The 25,185-nt window shown below is 39.3% G+C and overlaps 1 protein-coding gene across 6 annotated transcripts in view; it reads left to right on the forward strand.

Moving 5' to 3' along the window:
* The first annotated feature begins 21,709 nt into the window (after positions 1-21,709).
* Positions 21,710-25,185, forward strand: part of PKP4 (plakophilin 4) — a 784,378-nt gene continuing 780,902 nt past the window's right edge. For 5 of the 6 annotated variants that reach the window (XM_053698321.1, XM_053698324.1, XM_053698325.1 and 2 more), the window contains exon 1: positions 21,710-22,115. The gene's annotated coding sequence lies outside the window, so the exon portion shown is untranslated. Of the gene's footprint in view, positions 22,290-25,185 lie in introns of all 6 variants that reach the window. The other variant, XM_053698322.1, reaches the window with a different exon arrangement.

Consider the following 25,185-nt stretch of genomic DNA (forward strand, 5'->3'; position numbering starts at 1 on the left):
TGTTATTTTTTGTAATATGGTTCCTTTTCTATCAAGGAACCTTTTATTCACTACCATTTTTGTATTTTAAGGACATTTTTTTATTCACTAACATTTTTGTATTTTTAAGCACGTTTTTTATCTCTTTTTGTTTTTTTTTATCACAATAGGTAACATTTTTTTAAATGCTTCCGTATTAGTTTTTTTTTTAAATTCTGTTTCGCCACACTGGGAAATGTTTTTCAGTAATATTTTTCATAAGCCAAAGAGTATAACATTGTCCACTTATAGGTCTCTAAGTGCTGACCAGTAGATTATAAGACTGTGTGCATGCCTTGAAGCAGATAATGATACTGTGATTTAATGTTAAAGAAAGTAATATAAATGTTTGCTAACCTATATGCTACGTTTTGTTTATGACCTCAGATAGCAGGCATTTTGTATTAATAAATTATAATCTGTCACAAATGTATAACATTCAAATCTCACAATATGCCAGAAATAATTTGCAAAGTTCGAGCACTACTCCTAGTAGTAGTCATAAAGATTGTGTGTGATATGTAACAATTAATTTGTATCATATGTATAATTATTCTGAAAATGCTGATGATTTTATATACATCTCAGATTATTGTTAATTCTAACAGGGTAAAAAAAATATTGTATTTGTAAAACTGATTTAATCATCCTATTCATAATGTGATTGATAGAATGTGCTACACATTGTAAGGGAATTGTATTTTAATATTTAGTATGGATGTGAATGAATGGTTTTATTTCAGGTTGCCCCACTCACAGAAGAAACTATAAAGTGAGCAGTACAACGTTATGATCATAAGTGATTTAATGATCAAAGAGGGGAATGTTGTATTTTATGAACACACCTAACTTTAATATCAGACTGTTATTTCCATGGACATTAATGGATATTCAAAGGCTAAGGGACATTTGTCTACAACATCAAGGATTTAAAGGGTTAAATGCAGATTAAGAACAGCATTGGTGATTCTGACCTACAGTCAGAGGTGACAAGACAAGTTTGGGGAAAAAACAGTTGGAGATCTGAGCAAACTCTTTATCAAAACAATGCCTCAAAAGAAGAAAATAATTCACAAACACATTTTACAACCCTTACAAACAGCATCTCACAGGTGGTGTCATAAACTGCAAGGCCCTGATTTTATCTCAGTTCCTATCACCAACAGCCTAAGGACGTCACATTCTACCCCCCCGATCTAATGATGTCATCTGGTCTCTGACTGAAGAAATGTATAGCTGGGTGTGGGCTGGACTGTGTGAAAAGAATAAATGACTATATAAGTTAGTTGCCATTGTAGGCTAGGGTAAGCTGTCTTCTCACTCACCTCTCCCCTTCCATCTCTCTCTCCCCTTTTCCACCTTCCCTTTCCTTCCCTTACATTAGTTAGCAACTTGTTTCTATGTAAATACTTATTTTCTGTATAATAAAAGAAATAATTTCATCAAGCAGCGTCCTGATTTCCAAAGCTAAAGGTAATATTAGTGTGGAAATAGTAACTAAAAAGTTAGCAGATTCTACACAGTATAATGCTTCATCTCAATAGTCCATTGTACACACTGTTTCAAGGTGTGAGGCATGCTTAAGATCAGTCTTTCAACACGAAGATGCCTGTTAAATGCAGTGTATGCCTTAATTGATCCCAAATTTCTCACTATGCAGACCACTCTTGGGTCTATGACAGATATATTTATATACAGAGTTGGGAATATGTAACAGGGAAGGGGAAAACTAGGGGAAAGGGGAACAAACAAGTTGCGTACATCAAATCTGTTGCAGGATAATGCTTCCTCACAATAGTCAATTATACATGCTATTTCCAGGTGTGAGGCATGCTTGTAATCAAACATTTCAACTCTTGAGGACACCTGTTAAGTGCAATGAATACCTTAATTGACCCCAAATTTCACATTAGGTAGACCACTCTTGGGTCTGTGACAGATATGCATATGTACAGTGTTGGGAGTATATAGTGGTGGGGGGAAGAACTAGGGGGGAGGGAAACAAACAAATTGGGTGTAACATTTTAAAGATAAAGGGTTGATCCCAGTTCTCTAACCACATAAACCACACCTGGGGCCATGACAGAGAGGCATTTGAGCAGCATTGGGAATACAGGCAGATACACTGATATTCTTTATTGGGGATACTTAAAAGTGAGGGAGAGAGATGTGAGCAGGAGGACAAGCAATATAAACACATAACGGTTTTATTATAGTGGGAAACATTGGGTGATTTAATTTCAAAGAAGAAACTTAGGCCTAGATTTGGAGTTTGGCGGTAAAAGGGCTGCTAACGCTCCGCGGGCTTTTTTCTGGCCGCACCATAAATTTAACTCTGGTATCGAGAGTTTAATCAAATGCTGCGTTAGGCTACAAAAAAGGAGCGTAGAGCATTTTTACCGCAAATGCAACTCTCGATACCAGAGTTGCTTACGGACGCGGCCGGCCTCAAAAACGTGCTCGTGCACGATTCCCCCATAGGAAACAATGGGGCTGTTTGAGCTGAAAAAAAACCTAACACCTGCAAAAAAGCAGCGTTCAGCTCCTAACGCAGCCCCATTGTTTCCTATGGGGAAACACTTCCTACGTCTGCACCTAACACTCTAACATGTACCCCGAGTCTAAACACCCCTAACCTTACACTTATTAACCCCTAATCTGCCGCCCCCGCTATCGCTGACCCCTGCATATTTTTTTAAACCCCTAATCTGCCGCTCCGTAAACCGCCGCAACCTACGTTATCCCTATGTACCCCTAATCTGCTGCCCTAACATCGCCGACCCCTATATTATATTTATTAACCCCTAATCTGCCCCCCTCAACGTCGCCGACACCTGCCTACACTTATTAACCCCTAATCTGCCGAGCGGACCTGAGCGCTACTATAATAAAGTTATTAACCCCTAATCCGCCTCACTAACCCTATCATAAATAGTATTAACCCCTAATCTGCCCTCCCTAACATCGCCGACACCTAACTTCAATTATTAACCCCTAATCTGCCGACCGGAGCTCACCGCTATTCTAATAAATGTATTAACCCCTAAAGCTAAGTCTAACCCTAACACTAACACCCCCCTAAGTTAAATATAATTTTTATCTAACGAAATAAATTAACTCTTATTAAATAAATGATTCCTATTTAAAGCTAAATACTTACCTGTAAAATACATCCTAATATAGCTACAATATAAATTATAATTATATTATAGCTATTTTAGGATTAATATTTATTTTACAGGTAACTTTGTAATTATTTTAACCAGGTACAATAGCTATTAAATAGTTAAGAACTATTTAATAGTTACCTAGTTAAAATAATAACAAAATTACCTGTAAAATAAATCCTAACCTAAGATATAATTAAACCTAACACTACCCTATCAATAAAATAATTAAATAAACTACCTACAATTACCTACAATTAACCTAACACTACACTATCAATAAATTAATTAAATACAATTCCTACAAATAAATACAATTAAATAAACTAGCTAAAGTACAAAAAATAAAAAAGATCTAAGTTACAGAAAATAAAAAAATATTTACAAACATAATAAAAATATTACAACAATTTTAAACTAATTACACCTACTCTAAGCCCCCTAATAAAATAACAAAGCCCCCCAAAATAAAAAATTCCCTACCCTATTCTAAATTAAAAAAGTTACAAGCTCTTTTACCTTACCAGCCCTGAACAGGGCCCTTTGCGGGGCATGCCCCAAGAATTTCAGCTCTTTTGCCTGTAAAAGAATAAATACAATACCCCCCCCCCAACATTACAACCCACCACCCACATACCCCTAATCTAACCCAAACCCCCCTTAAATAAACCTAACACTAAGCCCCTGAAGATCTTCCTACCTTGTCTTCACCATACCAGGTTCACCGATCCGTCCTGAAGAGCTCCTCCGATTGAAGTCATCATCCAGGCGGCATCTTCTATGGTCCTCCATCCGGAGCAAAGCGGCAGGATCCTGAAGACCTCCAGCGCGGAACATCCAGCCGGACCGACGACTGACCGACGAATGACTGTTCCTTGAAGGGACGTCATCCAAGATGGCGTCCCTCGAATTCCGATTGGCTGATAGGATTCTATCAGCCAATCGGAATTAAGGTATGAATTTTCTGATTGGCTGATGGAATCAGCCAATCAGAATCAAGTTCAATCCGATTGGCTGATCCAATCAGCCAATCAGATTGAGCTCGCATTCTATTGGCTGATCGGAACAGCCAATAGAATGCGAGCTCAATCTGATTGGCTGATTGGATCAGCCAATCGGATTGAACTTGATTCTGATTGGCTGATTCCATCAGCCAATCAGAAAATTCATACCTTAATTCCGATTGGCTGATAGAATCCTATCAGCCAATCGGAATTCGAGGGACGCCATCTTGGATGACGTCCCTTAAAGGAACAGTCATTCGTCGTTCAGTCGTCGGTCCGGATGGATGTTCCGCGCTGGAGGTCTTCAGGATCCTGCCGCTTCGCTCCGGATGGAAGACCATAGAAGATGCCGCCTGGATGATGACTTCAATCGGATGGAAGATCCTCTTCTGCCCCGCTTGGATGAAGACTTTGACCGGATCATGGACCTCTTCAGCCCCCGCTTGGGCTTGGATCAGGACATCGGAGGAGCTCTTCAGGATGGATCGGTGAACCTGGTATGGTGAAGACAAGGTAGGAAGATCTTCAGGGGCTTAGTGTTAGGTTTATTTAAGGGGGGTTTGGGTTAGATTAGGGGTATGTGGGTGGTGGGTTGTAATGTTGGGGGGGGGGTATTGTATTTATTCTTTTACAGGCAAAAGAGCTGAAATTCTTGGGGCATGCCCCGCAAAGGGCCCTGTTCAGGGCTGGTAAGGTAAAAGAGCTTGTAACTTTTTTAATTTAGAATAGGGTAGGGAATTTTTTACTTTGGGGGGCTTTGTTATTTTATTAGGGGGCTTAGAGTAGGTGTAATTAGTTTAAAATTGTTGTAATATTTTTATTATGTTTGTAAATATTTTTTTATTTTCTGTAACTTAGATCTTTTTTATTTTTTGTACTTTAGCTAGTTTATTTAATTGTATTTATTTGTAGGAATTGTATTTAATTAATTTATTGATAGTGTAGTGTTAGGTTAATTGTAGGTAATTTATTTAATTATTTTATTGATAGGGTAGTGTTAGGTTTAATTATATCTTAGGTTAGGACTTATTTTACAGGTAATTTTGTTATTATTTTAACTAGGTAACTATTAAATAGTTCTTAACTATTTAATAGCTATTGTACCTGGTTAAAATAATTACAAAGTTACTTGTAAAATAAATATTAATCCTAAAATAGCTACAATATAATTATAATTTATATTGTAGCTATATTAGGATGTATTTTACAGGTAAGTATTTAGCTTTAAATAGGAATCATTTATTTAATAAGAGTTAATTTATTTCGTTAGATAAAAATTATATTTAACTTAGGGGGGTGTTAGTGTTAGGGTTAGACTTAGCTTTAGGGGTTAATACATTTATTAGAATAGCGGTGAGCTCCGGTCGGCAGATTAGGGGTTAATAATTGAAGTTAGGTGTCGGCGATGTTAGGGAGGGCAGATTAGGGGTTAATACTATTTATGATAGGGTTAGTGAGGCGGGTTAGGGGTTCATAACTTTATTATAGTATCGCTCAGGTCCGCTCGGCAGATTAGGGGTTAATAAGTGTAGGCAGGTGTCGGCGACGTTGAGGGGGGCAGATTAGGGGTTAATAAATATAATATAGGGGTCGGCGATGTTAGGGGTAGCAGATTAGGGGTACATAGGGATAACGTAGGTGGCGGCGATTTGCGGTCGGAAGATTAGGGGTTAATTATTTTAAGTAGCTTGCGGCGACGTTGTGGGGGGCAAGTTAGGGGTTAAGAAATATAATATAGGGGTCGGCGGGGTTAGGGGCAGCAGATTAGGGGTACATAAGTATAACGTAGGTGGCGGTCGGCAGATTAGGGGTTAAAAATTTAAATAGAGTGGCGGCGATGTGGGGGGACCTCGGTTTAGGGGTACATAGGTAGTTTATGGGTGTTAGTGTACTTTAGGGTACAGTAGTTAAGAGCTTTATAAACCGGCGTTAGCCAGAAAGCTCTTAACTCCTGCTATTTTCAGGCGGCTGGAATTTTGTCATTAGAGCTCTAACGCTCACTTCAGAAACAACTCTAAATACCAGCGTTAGAAAGATCCCATTGAAAAGATAGGCTACGCAAATGGCGTAGGGGGATCTGCGGTATGGAAAAGTCGCGGCTGAAAAGTGAGCGTTAGACCCTTTAATCACTGACTCCAAATACCAGCGGGCGGCCAAAACCAGCGTTAGGAGCCTCTAACGCTGGTTTTGACGGCTACCGCCGAACTCCAAATCTAGGCCTTATTGTATAAGAAGTATAGATCATGTGGGATATAAGGGTTATTAGCAGTGGGTCATTCTATCCACAATGTGAATCATAGTGTGAAGCCTGTTTACTCGAGAGAGCTATGCAAAGCGTTGCCCATGAGTGAGCTTATTACATTTACAGGTCTGTCATGAGAGGGGAATTAATAAGGGAGAGGTAAAGAGTGTCAGCTTAATTTAGGGATTAACTTCAAATAAAACAACTTACAATATGGAATTAAACCCAAAAATACAGTGTGCTTGCTCGACTTAGGGATAAGCTTCAAATAAATCAATGACACACAGTTGGAAAGTAAACAAAAACATTATTAGGTTACCAGAGTCCTAATGCTTTAACGTTAACTGGGGAATACTGTCGACTCTGACGTCAAATACAGCCGCTCATTGTCAGAGGAATGCCTCCAGAAGCTACCCCTCTCCTCTCTTCGGTATATGACCGCCACCCTGCGAATAAAAGTTGTGACACACAGAGCTGCCCTGTGGCATGGTTGGCGCATCGCTGACTTTACGGATATCATCCCAGCTGTAGTTATAGGTGAGAGGCTTGGCTAGTGTTGTTTGTGACTCGCTCGGGTGGGACCTCTGTGCTAGTGCCAAGTGTGCTAAAATCTTCCTCTTCCTCAGCTTCTCAGGTCGGGTATTACCCAGAGCTCGGCTCCTCGTCTTAGCGTATGTAGATTGGGATTTTCCCAGTTCTGCCGACTCCGGTACTCTCTGCCAGCAAAGGGAGCTCTTGTGATTCCGGGTGCAGTTCTACTTTATATGCATCATTCTGCGTGTCAGAGGCTGGGAGATTACTCCCCAAGTTATGCGGATCCTCCATTTTGCGTAAAGCGTTGTCAGTTTAGAATTTCTTATCCGCCTCACCTTCCTGTGGATCCGTCTGGTATGTAGTCTTATTTTCAGGGCTTAAGCATTGTAGCAAGTGATCGTACGGTGCTCTCAGCATAAGTTTGAGCATAGAAAGTTCAAATCGCGCAAACAGCTCCTCTAGTAGTGCTGTACTTCTCCCCTCCGCCATATTTAACATGCTCCACTGATTAAAGATGGCTCTCCCCCACTATAGAGGGTTAAGAACTGTTCATTTATAAAGTGCGATCATATGGCCCGAAAACTGAACAATATTGGGTGATGAAGAGGTTCAGTAAGCCAGTTTACCCAGCAGCACTGATAACCCGGCTCTTCCCGGGGGGAGGTGAATGCCTATTAATAGGCCGCCGCCTTAGGCCTTTATCTTCCAAACTGGATCTCCAGCGTCATATACACGGCTATAAGAGATGATATGGGTCATAGTGTGCAGTACTGTGAATCCTTTATGTATTCTATGTTTAGTCTTGCCATGTAAAAGTAACAATCGGCGCATTGTTAAAGCTTCTGCTTGGAGCTCTCAGGAAAAGCGTCCTATCCAGAACGCTGCTTGGACACGCCCCCGTTCTTCAAGTTTTTTAATATATATAGCATGATCTAGCAGGGTGTGTTGAATTTGGGGGATTTCTTCCGTGATATCATCAATCTTGTTCTCTAGCTCTGTTGTCCTTCCTCCAATTTCTCTTATGTCCTTCTTGAGGTCATATATTGCTGTTTTCAATTCTTCATGGAAGAAGGCTTTAATCTGAGTTAACAGTTCATTGTTTGGGATATCCTTTCCCACTTGGTTATCTTCCTCTGTTGGTTCTGCCTCAGGGGGTAGCTTTGTTGGAGAAGCTGCTTTATCTATGAGTTTAAGTTTAAGTTGCGACTTGGATAAGCAGTCCTTTACTGTTTGGTTCCTGCTCTTCATCTTGAAAAGTGTCCCCCTTTAGCAGATATGTTACAAAATTCGTCGGAGAAGCAGATGAATTGAAAACGTTACACCTTTATTCTCTCACCCTGCCTCCCTTTCCTCTTCCAACAGCTTTATAAAAACATTAGTTTGCTGCTATTTGGCATTATGTCAGCTAGTATCCTCAATGTCTCTTTAAGATCACTCCAGGTTGAATTTTTATATGTTTAGCCAAACATTGCAAGCTTTAAATATCTCTCCAGAGTGTTGTTAATATTTCTTAGTGTCTCAGGGTTTGCCGTTCTAATGTCTATGTGACAGTATTAACCACAGAAAGTCTCGCTAGAAGTGTCCCAATCTCGCCTTGTTGAGGTGCAGAATCAGGCTAGTGAGAGGTGAGATGTTATCTGCTGTGGCTTTATTAGAACTACTTAGATTGAGAACCCTGAACCTGATGTTAGTGACTTCTCATGTTCTCTGCCTATTCAGGCATACAGTTAATTAGTCTGCAGCTTTTAATTGCTTTCTGCTTTATAATCCTCCCCCAGTGTCTCTCCCCTGCATTGCAGGGATGCTCCGGTTATAATACAAACTCACTCTAGGCAAGGTTTAATGATAAAATGATATAGTGAGTAGGTGTATATTACAATCCTAATAATGCTAGTGCATCCAAGATGGCGACTTTTCCTGCCACTCACCCTTATGTTGCTGATCCCTGTAGCAGATTTCAAAGCATATATGTAGTTTCCAGATGATATTGTCACCTTCTTTTTTGCCTGTTCTCCTCAGCCCTCACCTCCAGGAAATGACTCCTGAGGCCTCCTCCGCCTCCTCAATTATTATACCTTCCGGTAAGCTGCTCCACTTTAAAATGATTATTTTCGGTCTGATATTGCCAATCCTTGGGTCTACTTAGTATAAGCTGGCCGGTCGGATGGTAGGGATTTAAATTATATTGATTTCGGCCCCTTGCTGCACTTTATCAGGCCCGGGGTAGGCCGCATCCACGGCCTTTCCTAGTTTCGGCCTGGTACTGGAATTCGGATCTCTCGAAAATGGCTCCAAAAGCTCCGGAATTTGCCCTGCTGCCTCCTAGTAGTGTCCAGAGGCACACAGGACTTAAAGTATAAAGTTGGCAGTGCCAAAACAGCTTTAAAATTCTCAATTTTGTGATCTCTATCTGGAGCTCCAGCTAAAAGCTTCCTCTCAGTTTGCTGGCTAGCTCCGCCCCCTTTCGAAAGAAAAGTTTTTAATAAACTTTCTACAGTAATTAGCGAAGTCCAAAAAATGCTGGATAGACCGAAGACCAACTGGACAAGGCAACAGCAGAAATGCAAATAAATTGTCCGGATCCATGGAGAACCCATCAACTGAAATTACATAACCAAGGAAGGTTACTTGAGTTTAATCAAACTCACATTTCTCGAGTTTGCCAAACAGGCCGTAATCACGTAGTTTCTGAAGTACCCGTGTGACATCAGAACAATGAGCCTCAAATGTGGGTGAGTGTATGAGAATATTGTCTAAATAAACCACAACACACTGTTGCAACATATCTCGTAGGACATCATTAATAAATTCCTGGAAAACAGCAGGAGCATTGCATAGGCCAAAGGGCATAACAAGATATTCATAGTGCTCCTGGTGTTAAATGCTGTTTTCCATTCGTGGCCCTCTTTGATCCTAACAAGATTGCAAGCTCCTCTCAGATCGAGTTTAGGAAAGACCGTAGCTCCCTTGAGGTGGTCAAAGAGTTACATGATGAACGGAATAGGGCAAGCATTTTTAATGGTAAGGTGATTAAGACCCCTATAATCGATACATTGTCTTTACTCGCCACCCTTCTCCACGAAGAAGCCAGCCCCTGCTGGGGAACAGGATTTGCGGATTATTCCCTGCAATAGGGCATCGGCAATATACTCCTCAATAGAACTATTTTCCGCAACAGACAGAGGGTAAACCTGGCCCGAGGAGGAACGGATTCTGGTTGCAGGTCTATGGTACAATCGTAAGATTAGTTAGGAGGCAACGTACCGACCCGCACTTTGTCAAAAACATCTTAAAACTCTCGGTTCTCCTCTGGCAATCGAGATACCGAAGAAGTGTACAAGACTTTGACTGGTTTCCAGAGACAAGTGGAAATACATTGTGGGGACCATGACAATATTTCGGACATACGCCAGTCGAGACTGTGATTGTGCTTTTGGAGCCAGGGATAACCCAGAACTTGAAAATGCGGAGAGGTTATCACCTGGAACTGGAGAGTTTCATAATGGAGAGCCCCAACAGCCATAGATAACGGAGCAGTTTCATAAGTAACGAGTGCTGGTTGAAGGAGCCTGCCATCAACTGCCTCAATAGCAAGTGGAGCAGAACGAGGCAGTACAGGAATGGAGTGCTGTGATACAAAAGCACTGTCAATAAAATAGCCTGCAGCACCGTAGTCTACATAAAGGAGTCCACCCAGGAAAAGACAACCGTGACCAAAGGTTTCTCTTTTAGAGTATCCGGTGACAAGGAAATAAAAAAACCAACCAAGGTCTGTCTCCGACAGGACCTTAGGTGCGGATGTTTCCCGGACGTGTAAGAGAGCCCCTTCCTCCTTCTTAAGGCCCTCTCCTCAACGGAGAGACGTGTGAATCCCAAATGCATAGGCTCAGCAGTAGCTGGTATCAAGGGACCAGGAGGCATGGGTAGGAATAAAAATGTAGGAGACAACTGGGCAGGAGGCTTCCGCAAGCGCTCCTTGAAAGAGGGTCTCTATCTGAGTCTGATGTCAATTAGGATTAGAAAAGACACCAAGGCCTCAGGATCCTCTGGTAAATCTCTGGCACCAACTTTGTCTTTAACCGCATCAGAAAGCCCATGAAAAAAAGGCAGCAACAAGGGCTTCATTTTTCCAACATACCTTTGCTGCAGTTGTACGGAACTCAATGGCATACTGGGCTACAGATCTTATACCTTGCTGAATCGACATGAAACGTTTGGCAGCAGAGGGGGAGCAAGCTGGGACATCAAAAACCCTTTGAAAGGAATTCACAAATCCAGAGTAAGTAGATATCACAGGTTTATTAGTCCAAGCAAAGGCCATGTCCGAGAGTAATGAGGTAAGAAATCCCACCTTAGCTCTGTCAGAGGGAAATGCCTGAAGTAACATCTCAAAGTAAATGCCCACCTGGTTCAAAAACTCTCTGCACTGGTTATGTTTGCCTCCATTTCGCTGAGGGAGAGGTGCAGAACTGGACATGCACCTGGAAAGACTAGGTGCAACAGAGGTAACAGAAGCAGGAGTGAAAAACTAGGTGCAACAGCGGTAACAGAAGCAGGAGCTTGTGGGGGACTCTGATCCAAATTTGCAGTGCGAGTCAGAAGGGTTTGCAGAGCTTGTGCGATTTGATACATGCGGTTATCCAGTCAGGATTCATGGCGCTTGTATAATGTCAGGGAACCAGGAATCAGACAGAGATATGAATTGCTAAATTAATCATAACTTTATAAAAAAAATAACAAAAAATAATAAAGAGTCCAAAGGCCATATGACAAGCCATGAGTCAAAGCCAGTGCTGGTAGTCAGACGAGCTGGGTCAGGAGCCAAAGCGAGTAGTCAGACAAGCCGGGTCAGGAACACAAAGATCAGCGGAGACAGGAACAAGCCAGGGATCAGGAACCAGAAGGGACTTAAAAGAAGCCAGTTTATACACAGAAATAGGAACACAGGAACTCACAGAGAAGTCAGAGACAATTCAAGGGCAAACTGAACTGAGACACATTAAATAGTAAGTGATGACATAATAATTATGAGACTGCAACCTGTCTCTCACTGATGATGTATTAGTATTGTGTTTAGTAGCCTCAAAGCAACTACTTCTCTACTCAGCCGCTTCTCTACCTGAATTGCAGTCTTCTACCGTCACTCTTATAAAGAACCTACAGTATCTACCTCTCTCCTATGGTAATGTTACTTCCTAATAACTAAATCAATTAAGGATTCAAACAAGAACAAGGTAAAACTTTTTCCTCATTTCCATTACGACATTTCATTGTGTACATACAAACTGTTGCTCTGCGAACTACGTGCACATTGAGAATTTCTCTGTATCAGCAATTGGATGAGAATAACATCTTGAAGATTAACTTTTGTATCATATTGTGGATATATTACGTTTTGTCGTTACTCTTTACTTAACATCACGCCAAACAATTCTGACGTCACCAAAAGACACGCCTACTCCCCAGATCCATCACGTTCACACACAGAGTGGCAACACAGGAAAGTTAGACGCTTTAAGGAAGACTGAAAGGTAATCAATAACGAACCTCATAAAAACCTGTTACGTTTATTAAGCATCTGAGACATACACACTAAGTATATCGATGTTGGAATTATAAATTGTCCTGTAGTTCAATTGGGAGCCTAATTGATATTGAGACCTGTATGAGACATTTCCGACAACTTTACGAAGTAACATTTATATAAAATATTACTGTTCTAAAATAATAACAACAATGTAACAATCTTGCTAGTTATTTTCACTGTACATTAAGAGAGTCATTAAAACTTCATTATGGCTCCATCTTGAAAAAGTGACACAAAGCAACACTTTTGGTTTAAAGCAAAAAATCTGCAGCTGAGTTTCCACAAAAATCCTTTATATTCTTTTGGTAATAAAAGTCACAGAAAAGGATCCTGATACCTAGAGAGTTAAGATCTTCGCTCCTGTCATCCTTGCACGTTGATTAAAGGTGAGAGTGCAAATATTTTTGCTATTTTGGATATATATATACACACGTGATTGGTTGGTTAAAAAAAAAATCACTCATAGTCAGCCGCCCGCCAATTGGGTATGAAATAAAGGCTAATACAATAGGTCCATTGATGCTTGACCTGTACATGTAATTAACTCTGGGGCAGTTACGTGATGGGTTATATGAGTCTCTCTGGGGCTTTTGTATCTTACTGAGCAATAGGGACTGTTGTGTGGTACTAAGTACTGAAGGCCAGTGAGATCACAAACCTCCAAAGTGTGGGGCCCAGGCATGGTGTCCTGCTTGCCTAGATGAAAGGGCAGTCCTTGTTACAACCCCCACACCTCTCACTAGCAAAAATCTTAGGGCATAGTTTTTAGGCTTCATGGCAATATTTGTATTAAAGGGACAACTTATTGCCACAAAATAGGCAGTTCCTGTGACCACATGGCTTGGTTTTTGTTCTGATGAGCATTTTCAGCTGTCCTTTCCAAATAATGTCCAATGAATTGAATTTCCCACAGGTGGACTACAATCAATGTGAAGAAACGTCCCAAAGATGATCCAGAGAAATGGAATGCACCTGAGCTAAGTATCATAGCAAAGGGTCTGAATACTTATATCAATGTGATATTTCAATTTTTTTCTTTTTAATTAATTTGCAAAGCTATCAAAAATCTTTTACTTTTTTTTTTTTTTTTTACAACCTTCCCTTTCTTTCTTAGGGGATATCTCACCCCTAACTCTGTTATATATGTCTTTACTTCTTACTTTCTTACTCTATATTTAGCTGCCATGCATCGATGGTTTCGCTGCATGTCAAAAGTTACGATCTACAGGTGCACAATATAGCACCTGAGCTGAACTGCTCATTCCTACTAAACTGTTTAGTTTGTATTTTGATGTTTCGGAGCAGAATGTACTTTTTCCTTTTTAACCAAAGATGATGAGAAGCAGCAGAGGTGTAAGCTGCTTAACTATGCTGCCAAAGACTCTGAACTCCTGAAATATAAGCTCATGTAAAATGACCCTGTAACAGATGTGTTATTTGTACAATGACACAATATGTAACATAACATTATATGCTGAATCTCATGTGACACTTATATTCCAGTGTCATTTCTTTTTGAATATTAAATAAAGCTTTTTGAAAATAAAAAATAAATAAATAAATATATATATATATAAAAAATATTTTACTTGTCATTATGGGGTATGAAGTGTACATTGATGTAAAAAATAAACCATTTTAGGATAAGGCTGCAATATAACAAAATGTGAAAGAAACTAAAGTGACTGAATACACTGTGTATATGTGTGTGTGTATGTATGTATGTATGTATGTATGTATGTATGTATGTATGTATGTATGTATATATATATATATATATATATATATATATATATATATATATATATATATATTAGGGCTGTATGATTAATCACAATTTTTTTTTATCAATAGTATGAAATAAAAAAAATCTAGCTGCTCATGTATGGAGACCCCTCCTTGTTTAGCTGACTGCCACCCAAAGTGTGATGTGTGCCCTCCTTGCTTACCACTTTACCCCATCACACAGTCCCCTTCTGTCATTTCACTCCATGGACGCTACCCTTTACTCACCAATACTGTTCACACAGTTTACCATTCTGGGCTGCAGTCGGTCCTGTAAGGATGAAACTTGTAAAAGCGCCATCAGACTATATGCTGAGTTTCAATAAAGCAGAAGACACGGAACCTGATGTAATTCACTAAGCCTTCAAATACCAAGAATCCACCTAACAACACTATAACCGTGGATGAGGACTTCTACTGTGAGCAACATGAAGGGCTACAACAGCAGAGAATGTTAACTCTACCACGAGGCATGCAGCATATTGCGGCAAACCCTGATACACCTCCGGCTTTGGCACTCATGACCCAAGAACCTTCCGGAAAACCGGGTACCTCTAAATGGGTAAGAGCGTGGCACAGCGTGGTTCTTGAGTCATGAGTACCAGAGCCGGAGGTGTATTGGGGTTGCCGCGATATGCTGCATGCCTCGTGGTAGAGTTACAATCCTCTGCTGTTGTAGCCCTTCATGTTGCTCACAGTATGTCCTCATCCGCGGTTATAGCATTGTTAGGTGGATTCATGGTATTTAAAGGCTTAGTGAATTACATCAGGTTCCATGTGTTCTGCTTTAAAATACGTTTTATATCTTTCTGCTTTACCAAGTATTCTCCAGTGTTAACTTTCAACACAGTTATATGTCTTAGAAAGCAATTTAGATATAATAACTTAAATTGATGGTAAAGTTAAAGGGACAGTCTAGGCCAAAATAAACTTTCATGATTCAGATAGAGCATGTAATTTTAAACATTTTTCCAATTTACTTTTATCACCAATTTTGCTTTGTTCTCTTGGTATTCTTAGTTGAAAGCTTAACCTAGGAGGTTCATATGCTAATTTCTTAGACCTTGAAGGCCACCTCTTTTCAGAATGCATTTTAACAGTTTTTCACCACTAGAGGGTGTTAGTTCACATATTTCATATAGATAACACTGTGCTTGTGCACGTGAAGTTATCTGGGAGCAGGCACTGATTGGTTAAACTGCAAGTCTGTCAAAAGAACTGAAATAAAGGGGCAGTTTGCAGAGGCTTAGATACAAGATAAGAGGTTAAAAGTATATTATTATAACTGTGTTGGTTATGCAAAACTGGGGAATGGGCAATAAAAGGGATTATCTATCTTTTAAAACAATAAAAATTCTGGTGTAGACTGTCCCTTTAAGTTATTATTGATCACATATTATTCTCATCTATTAAAATAAATATAAATTTAATTCATGTTTCTTTAAAATCTCATTGTGTAATCAAAGTTATAAGGTTTTACAAGTCTTTTTTTCAAGCCGTTTATTTTTTACACTCCGGTCAGGTTTTTTTTTAAATTAGGCCGTTAGATGACCGTGACTTTATGTCATCCGCACACTGAGTCGATGGCGCATGCGTGATTTTCTTTTTAATCGCCTTGAAAACTATGTGAGCCTTGAGTTGTGACGTAGGGAGTGGGTGGGACCGCTCTCTAGTCTAAGGCAATATATGACCAGGAAGTGGCAGATGGGAGGAGCAAGGAACGGTAAAAGACTTTTTTTTTTTTTTAAACAATGCGATCTCTTACTGATAATAATATTGAGGCTGTAAAAACTTAGCAACTAAGCTGTAATACAGATAAGCTTGCTAGAAAGTGTAAGGGATATCTGATCATATTATTGCATAATTTTGTCAATATATAAGAATTTTGAAAATAGGAATTACCTGTCTTATGAAAGGAGCTTTTATCATTCTAAATAATGTATCTACATCATTGTTTGCCAATAGAAATGTCACAGTTAGCATAATATCCTGCTGGTGCTAATATTTTAGGGCATTGTTCTTTAACCCTTTAAGGACACAGCTTTCTGTTTGCTCAATTGTTTTATGACGGAAAAATTCCGTCATATGTCCTTAAGAGGTTAAGTACTAAAAGAAAACAAAAAGGTGGTGGCAGCACAACTTCTTTATTGGAGTAAAGACACAACTCCAATAAAGAAGTTGTGCTGCCACGACCTTTTTGTTTTCTTTTAATTGCTGGTTGGGGGTTGAGTGGCCCCCCACTGTGACTTGCACACTCCTGAGAGTGCTGTACTTTTGTTTGTATCCTCTTTAAGTACTAATACAGGAGTAATATTGATTCCTTCTGATCTATTTTTGCAGTATGTTTTGCTTGGATAGCTCTATATCTATATTTGCAACACTGATGTTAAGGGTGTACAATGTCAAAATATTTCAAAACATCCCACAAGCTATTGGCATCTCCCTACCGCTCTCAATTTTTTTTTGTGTGCAGTGTAGCGTAACCATCCACTCCCCCTCCTCCAGTGATGATCCGCCCACCCGCCTTCCTCCTAACCATGCCACCCAACCAACTTAGCAGCGTAGGGGTTCCACCCGCTCCCGCCCCCCTCCAGCGATGATCCGCCCGCCCACACACACTCGCCGCCACTGATCCTTAAGGCCTTGCGGCCTCTCACACAGACACGTTTTTGATTCTTAAGGCCAGGTATGTTTGTCTTGCGCACTCTCTACTGCGCATGACTGCATCAAACAATTTACCTGGCCTTTTATAATATAGGATTTATGTTTAAAAAAATAGATAATCCCTTTATTACCCATTGCCTAGTTTTGCTTAACCAACACAGTTATTATATAAATACACTTTTTACCTCTGTGATTACCTTGTATCTAAGCCTCTGCAAACTGCCCCCTTATTTCAGTTCTTTTGACAGACATCCATTTTAACCCCTTAATGACCACAACACTTTTCCATTTTCTGTCCGTTTGGGACCAAGGCTATTTTTACATTTTTGCGGTGTTTGTGTTTAGTTGTAATTTTCTTCTTACTCATTTACTGTACCCACACATATTATATACCGTTTTTCTCGCCACTAAATGGACTTTCTAAAGATACCATTATTTTCATCATATCTTATAATTTACTATAAAATTATAAAATATGAGGAAAAATTAAAAAAAACACACTTTTTCTTTGACCCCCAAAATCTGTTACATATCTACAACCACCAAAAAACACCCATGCTAAATAATTTCTATATTTTGTCCTGAGTTTAGAAATACCCAATGTTTACATGTTCTTTGCTTTTTTTTGCAAGTTATAGGGCCATAAATACAAGTAGCACTTTGCTATTTCCAAACCACTTTTTTCCAAAATTAGCGCTAGTTACATTAGAACACTAATATCTTTCAGGAATCCCTGAATATCCCTTGACATGTATATCTTTTTTTTTAGTAGACATCCCAAAGTATTGATCTAGGCCAATTTTGGTATATTTCATACCACCATTTCACCGCCAAATGTGATCAAATACAAAAAATTGTTCACTTTTTCATAAATTTTTTCACAAACTTTCGGTTTCTCACTGAAATTATTTACAAACAACTTGTGCAATTATGGCATAAATTGTTGTAAATTCTTCTCTGGGATCCCCTTTGTTCAGAAATAGCAGACATATATGGCTTTGGCGTTGCTTTTTGGTAATTAGAAGGCCGCTAAATGCCACTGCGCACCACAAGTGTATTATGCCCAGCAGTTAAGGGGTTAATTAGGGAGCTTGTAGGGTTAATTTTAGCTTTAGTGTAGTATAGTAGACAAGCCCAAGTATTGATCTAGGCACATTTTAGTATATTTTATGCCACCATTTCACCGCCAAATGCGATCAAATTAAAAAAAAACGTAAAATTTTTCACAATTTTAGGTTTCTCACTGAAATCATTTACAAACAGCTTGTGCAATTATGGCACAAATGGTTGTAAATCCTTCTCTGGGATCCCCTTTGTTCAGCAATAGCAGCCATATATGGCTTTGGCATTGCTTTCTGGTAATTAGAAGGCCGCTAAATCCTGCTGCGCCTCACACGTGTATTATGGCTAGCAGTGAAGGGGTTAATTAGGGAGTTTGTAGGGAGCTTGCAGGGTTAATTTTAGCTTTAGTGTAGAGATCAGCCTCCCACCTGACACATCCCACCCCCTGATCCCTCCCAAACAGCTCCCTTCCCTCCCCCACCCCACAATTGTCCCCGCCATCTTAAGTACTGGCAGAAAGTCTGCCAGTACTAAAATAAAAGGGTTTTAAAAACAAATTATATTTTTTTTAGCATATTTACATATGCTACTGTGTAGGATCCCCCCTTAGCCCCCAACCTCCCTGATCCCCCCAAAACCGCTCTGTAACCCTCCCCTCTGCCTTATTGGGGGCCATCTTGGGTACTGGCAGCTGTCTGCCAGTACCCAGTTTCCAAAAAAAAAAAGTGCTATTTTTTTTTTTTTTTTTTTTTTTTTTTTTTCTGTAGTGTAGCTTCCCCCCCCACACAGACAAACCCCCACCATCGTTTTTTTGTTTTAAGTTTTAGGCATTTATTAACATTTTTTATTGTAGCATTTTCTGTAGTGTAGCGGTTCCCACCCGCTCCCTCCCCGTGCACGCGCGCGCGCCCATGCGCGCCCCCGGCCATCCCCGCCCACGATCCCGCCCCCCTCCACATCACCAGGGCCATCGTTGGCCACCACCCGCCTCCCGGTCCGGCTCCCACCCACCAACGCAGTGAGCCACCGATCTCCGGTGCAGAGAGGGCCACAGAGTGGCTCTCTCTGCACCGGATGGCTTGCAAAGGTTATTGCAGGATGCCTCCATATCGAGGCATCACTGCAATAACCGGAAAGCAGCTGGAAGCGAGCAGGATCGCTTCCAGCTGCTTTCCACACCGAGGACGTGCAGGGTACGTCCTCAGGCGTTAACTGCCTTTTTTTTGAGGACGTACCCTGCACGTCCTCGGTCGTTAAGGGGTTAAACAATCAGAGCTGGCTACCTGGAACTCCACGTGTGTGAGCACAGTGTTATCTATATGACACACATGAACTGACACCCTCTAGTGGTGAAAAACTGTTAAAATTCCTTGAGAGAATAGGCGGCCTTCAATGGCTTAGAAATTAGCATATGAACTATGTATGTAAACTGTATGTGTAAAGGCTATAATTACAATATGTAACATTATTTCTGCCATACATAAAATCAAGATGCTAAAAAACATACAAGAATACAAGAAGCAAACAGCATAATATGATATTGTCTAGAGATTTAGATTTCTATAAATAATGGGTGGTTGAAACTGACATTAAAGGGAGAATCTACTCCAGAATTGTTATTGTTTAAAAAGATAGATAATTCATTTATTACCCATTCCCCAGACTTGCCTTTTAGCCAATCAGTGCCCTCTTATAAGTAACTCCACACGTGTGAGCACAATGTTATCTATATGGAACACAAACTAACGCCCTCTAGCTGTGAAAAACTGTCAAATGCTTTCAGTTAAAGGATTACTTTCTGTTATAATTTTAAGCTAAACAACTAACATATTAAAGTTAATAAACATTAATTAAAACCTACTGACCTATATTTTCTCCAAAACTAAGTTTCATAACGTTCTAAAAGTTATATCTTTTATTCACCGATGATGTCACGTTATCCTGCCCACTATTTTCAGCACTGCATGTTCAAAATACTTAAACCAATAACTTTGTGTTTAAAGCGCCATTTTGAAACCTAGGTATTATAAACGGATTGGTACAGAGCAAAGGATACCCACGGAGTGGGTTTGGAAAACAATTAAATTTGTAGACAAGATTTCTGATATACTGCAGAGATATGTTAATGAAATGCTATTGATAAAAAGCGTATTTGGGGTAGTTAGTTAGTAACAGGCATAGAAAATATTTACTTACAGTGGCCCTTTAAGAGGCGGCCTCCTAGGGCTTAGAAATTAGCATATGAGCCTACCTAGGTTTAGTTTTTAACTACGAATAACAAGAGTACAAAGTAAATTTGATGATAAAAGCAAACTGGAAAATTGTTTAAAATGACATGCCCTATCTGAATCATGGAAGTTTAATTTTGACTAGACTGTCCCTTTAAACCCAACATTTTTATTTTATGATTGAAAGAGAACATGCTATTTTAAACAGCTTTCCCATTTACTTATATTATATAATGTTCTTAATTTCCTTCATATACTTTGTTGAATGACCAGCAATACAATACTGTGAGCCAATGACAAGATAATTAGGCAGCCACTAATCACCAGCTAGCTCCCAGTTGTATGCTTTTCAACAAAGGATATCAAAAGAAAAAAAAACACATTAGGAAATAGAAATTGGAAGGTTGTTTAAAATGTTCTATCTGAATCATGAAAGTTTAATATTGGCTTTACTCTCCTTTTATGTGTGCTATAAAGACAATGATACTAAAATTAAACAGGTAGGTAATTGGTTTCATACAGTCTTTTTTTTTTTTCTTGTCAGCTATACTAAAGTATTGGCCTAAAACGTTTCTTAATTGGAGTTTACAGACTACTGATGGCTCCTATTTGTCTAATCTGTCTTTTCATATGCAGGGAGGGGGGTTCTGATCCCAGCCCCTTTCACTGGGTGTTCCAGCTAACTTTATCAACAGTGCTAAACTTGGAGCTTCTAGGTAAGTTTTTAAAAGGTTTTATACTGGATTTTTAGATCAGTATCTGTGCATATTCTTCTTTATAGTAGTGTTTATTACACAGAGTTACATGAAAATTGGTGTATACTGTCCCTTTAAATAATAAAAAAATAATATTGTAAAAAAAAAAATTCTAACCCATCTACAAGAGCAAAAAGTAATTGTAAGGCTTTAAACCCAACTTGTATCATCAGATGTAAGCAACTTGCAAGGTATGTTACATACTATACCAAAAAAAACCTGAGATCAGTTGTGAAACTTAGAACCAGCAGAGGACAGACGCAGGCTGTATCTATAGGAGTGTTTTAGGGCTATATGTTTCAAACGCGCATAAACCGCAATCAAAACTCATAAGAAAGTTAATGGTGGGATGGAAAAAACGACAAAAAACCTTAAATAAAGCACTTCACAAACATTAACAGCAAATAACTGTAGTGTAGAAATGTGATTGATATAAGTCAAACAAAAAACGTAAAATTGGTTGGCAAAATTGCCAAGTTGATTCAAATAGTTGAATTAAAATCCATATTTACGTATATGAGTCGTACCGTTAAATGTACCGTAAAAATATTGGGAGAATTAACTGCACTGCGAACTATTATAATTATTATTTTTTACAAATCCCTTCGGACAAGTGAATTCAAACACCGGTAAAGGCGCGGCCTGATGACGTCATTGTATGGCTCCAAAGGTGCAGCTTGGCAGTCCAATCCCTAGAGGGGTCCTGAGGAGGGCCGCGTGGGTTGCTTTTGCATGCCACACCAGTGATGTGCCCCTAGTATGACGCTTCCGGGTAGGCTTCTTGTTTGGCGAGTGACGTCATCGCATTGCCTGCTCGCACACACACAGTGACTGCTGCGGGTTGGGCTTCCTCTTTCAGGCACCCTCCGGGGGTGTGTGTGTGTCCGGAGCCAGCCCCGAGCACCTCCAACTGGAGGCGACACAGCGCCGGTGGCAGCGCGTACCACACCGGCACAGAGCATGAGGAAGAAGTTCCGGTCCACCAGTGGATAGTAATCCGCGCAGTTGGAAAGCCAGGCACCCTGAGAGGCAGTAGCCTGGAGAAGCGGATGATCTGAGCGCTCAGAACGTGAGTAACACAAGTTATGAAGCGGAATAGCGCTGCGGTTGGAGTGTCCAGGTGTCTAGGTTCCCGTGTGCTGCCAATGAATGGAGTTACCTTGGATAACACAAATGTACATACCGATATACGGCGATTATTGTGTACAATAACTCCCTGCTCAGGCACAGCCGACACTGCTTGGTATTTATATTTATCTTCGATCTACTTCTATGTTCAGATTATTAATGCATTTTATGAATCGTTTTTTTTTTATAAAGCAAACTCACCTTTTTATTTATTATTAACTGGATTTATGGTTTGGCTTATTTCTTCTTAATTCCATGAGTAGTAGCTTGAAACGTTCTCAGCTACACCTCTGGCAACTAAGGGGTTAATCCACATTTTGTGTATTGTGTAATACAATTAGACATTTTGTCCTTTCTATATTTGAAGTATATACAAATGACTATGTTCCTTGGGTGCATAGATTTGTATACTGTAGGTTGCAGATGCTGGTAGTCTCTTTGATGAAGGTCATAGTTGAAAATTGCAAGATATGTTTTCCCATCCTCATCAACCCTGACAGCTTTCTGATGATTACTCCTGAGATTCTCATTCTGATTATGGGTTAGGGGTTTTGTAGCAGGAATGGTGCTGATTAGGAATACCCTAGTCTACGTGTTACAAGTGCAGCAGTGTGTGCACAGCATTCCATGCAATGCAGAGGGGAAGAGATCTGGTTCTTTCCCAGGGGGTGACTAGGTAGGTGGGTATTTCCAATTCTTAAAATAAAATCTAAGAATTTATGGGCAAATGCAGCTTTTTGCAATAGATTACTGTATCCATATTTTATAATTCTCCCAAAACAACCTGCTGTTAATCAGGATAGTTAACCCCTTAGACAACTTTCAGTACTCAGATTTGCATTTACTCTCTCTGTTGCATGTCATCTTTTTTCTAGTGACAATTGTGTTTATATGCTCTACTTCCCAGAAGACAACACACTATATTTATGTCAGATGTGTATTACGTTTGCAATGGAACATTTTGCCAGCTACACTATTGTTCTGTTTAAACTATCATATTTTTTGTGTCAGACACCTGTGGATTTTATTAATAAAATGTTTTAATTTGTTCAAAGAGTGAGTGAGGGTTAATTTATTTAAATATTCCATGTATTGGCTGTTCTTGTAACTCCAGCCATTATTTTGAAATAATAAATTGAAGGAATTCGTTACATTTTAAATATACATTTTATAAGTGAACTGTTTCATCTTGATTGGTGGCGTTTTATAGCTATACATGTCATACACATTGGGAATAAACAAAAAATAACAGGTTCTGAAAAGCGATGGAACAGATATGTGTCTGGTACTGTTAAATTGCTGGGTGGGTCAATTACCATCTGAAACCAGAGTGACCTAGCAGGATATTGCAATGCTTATGTGTACATCCAGGATTTAATGTGTTTAGTGCCAAGGTTAGGTCTTTCTCACCCTTTTTATAGAAGGCATTGATGCTATCTGAAACAGAACAACAAAAACATGCAGATCTAAATTGTATGTGCTACAATCGTATAACTCATGACTTCTCACTAAAACAAATCCATGACAAAGCTTTTATTTACACAAGGGCAATCTACTTAATAAAGTGGTTTTAGTGGTTAGAGAGAGGAAATGCAGAAAACGTAAACTTTCAATGACTAAGGTCTCAACTGACGAGTCTGTTCATGCAGGGGTTGGGTTGTGAACTTGAAAAAAATGATTTTAGTTTGCATGCTTCCAGGGAAAGAGTTGGATCTCTGAAAACAAGATTTAATCAATTACATGTGCCGGAATACATGGCTTTTAGAATTTGTCTTAGGCTCCTGATTTTTCTATATTTTTTAAAAAAATGATTCTGCATAACTGTATACTAAAACACTTGTCTGACTTCTGAAAATGTCTGGTTCCTCAGCTTGATATACATTTTCCTTTAAAGCCATTCAGTTTGATACCCAAAACGTTGCAGTGTTTTACTGTCTGTAACCCAGTAAAGCAGAATTTCTACTTTAAAGGGACACTGTACCCAAATTTTTTCTTTTGTAATTCAGAAAGTGCATGCAATTTTAAGCAACTTTCTAATTTACTCCTATTATCAATTTTTCTTCATTCTCTTGCTATCATTATTTGAAAAAGAAGGCATCTAAGCTTTTTTTTGGTTTCATAACTCTGGACAGCACTTTTTTATTGGTGGATGAATTTATCCACCAATCAGCAAGGACAACCCAGGTTGTTCACCAAAAATGGGCCGGCATCTAAACTTACATTCTTGCATTTCAAATAAAGATACCAAGAGAATGAAGAAAATTTGATAATAGGAGTAAATTAGAAAGTTGCTTAAAATTTCATGCTCAATCTGAATCACGAAAGAAAATTTTTGGGTACAGTGCCCCTTTAAGGTGCTGTGGTCTGTAACCCAGTAAAGGAGAATTTCTACTTTAAGGTACTGTGGACATATGTATACTTTGCATACAGTTTATTTTGAGAAAATTATGGAATTTAAATATAATAATAATAATAATAATAATGCAAAATGTTACAAATCAGAAGTAACATTTTAGGAGCTATTGTTTCTTAGTTCACAGTATTTTTAATCAATGGACAGATACAATTTCAGTGACCTGAGATTCCGGAATAAAAATGAGTGTAAAAGACCTTAGAATGGGTAGAAGTTAGTTTATCAGAACTAATATTGCCCATGAAATAGAGGGTTGAGAACTAAAGGCATTTGTCAATAGTACAAAATAGTGAACAAATGAACATGAATGGATTATGCTGCTGTGCTAGTAGGAACATGATCTATTTCAGGCTCTGTGGATACCCCACCTACTTCTTTAAAAATGCTCAATGCCCCCTCTCTCCTGAGAGTATTTCTGTGATTTATTATAAAGCGCCATTATATTCTACATGATTATGACAGGAGAATGATAATTACATAGTAGAATTAGTAGAGAGACGATTACACACACAAAAAAAAGAGGTAGAGGGCTGGGCATGTGAGATGCACCACCATACTGTGTGGTGACCTATATGACCGAGGGACTGCAACAACAGCG

This window comes from Bombina bombina, chromosome 1, assembly GCF_027579735.1.
Source record: "Bombina bombina isolate aBomBom1 chromosome 1, aBomBom1.pri, whole genome shotgun sequence".
NCBI lineage: Eukaryota > Metazoa > Chordata > Amphibia > Anura > Bombinatoridae > Bombina > Bombina bombina.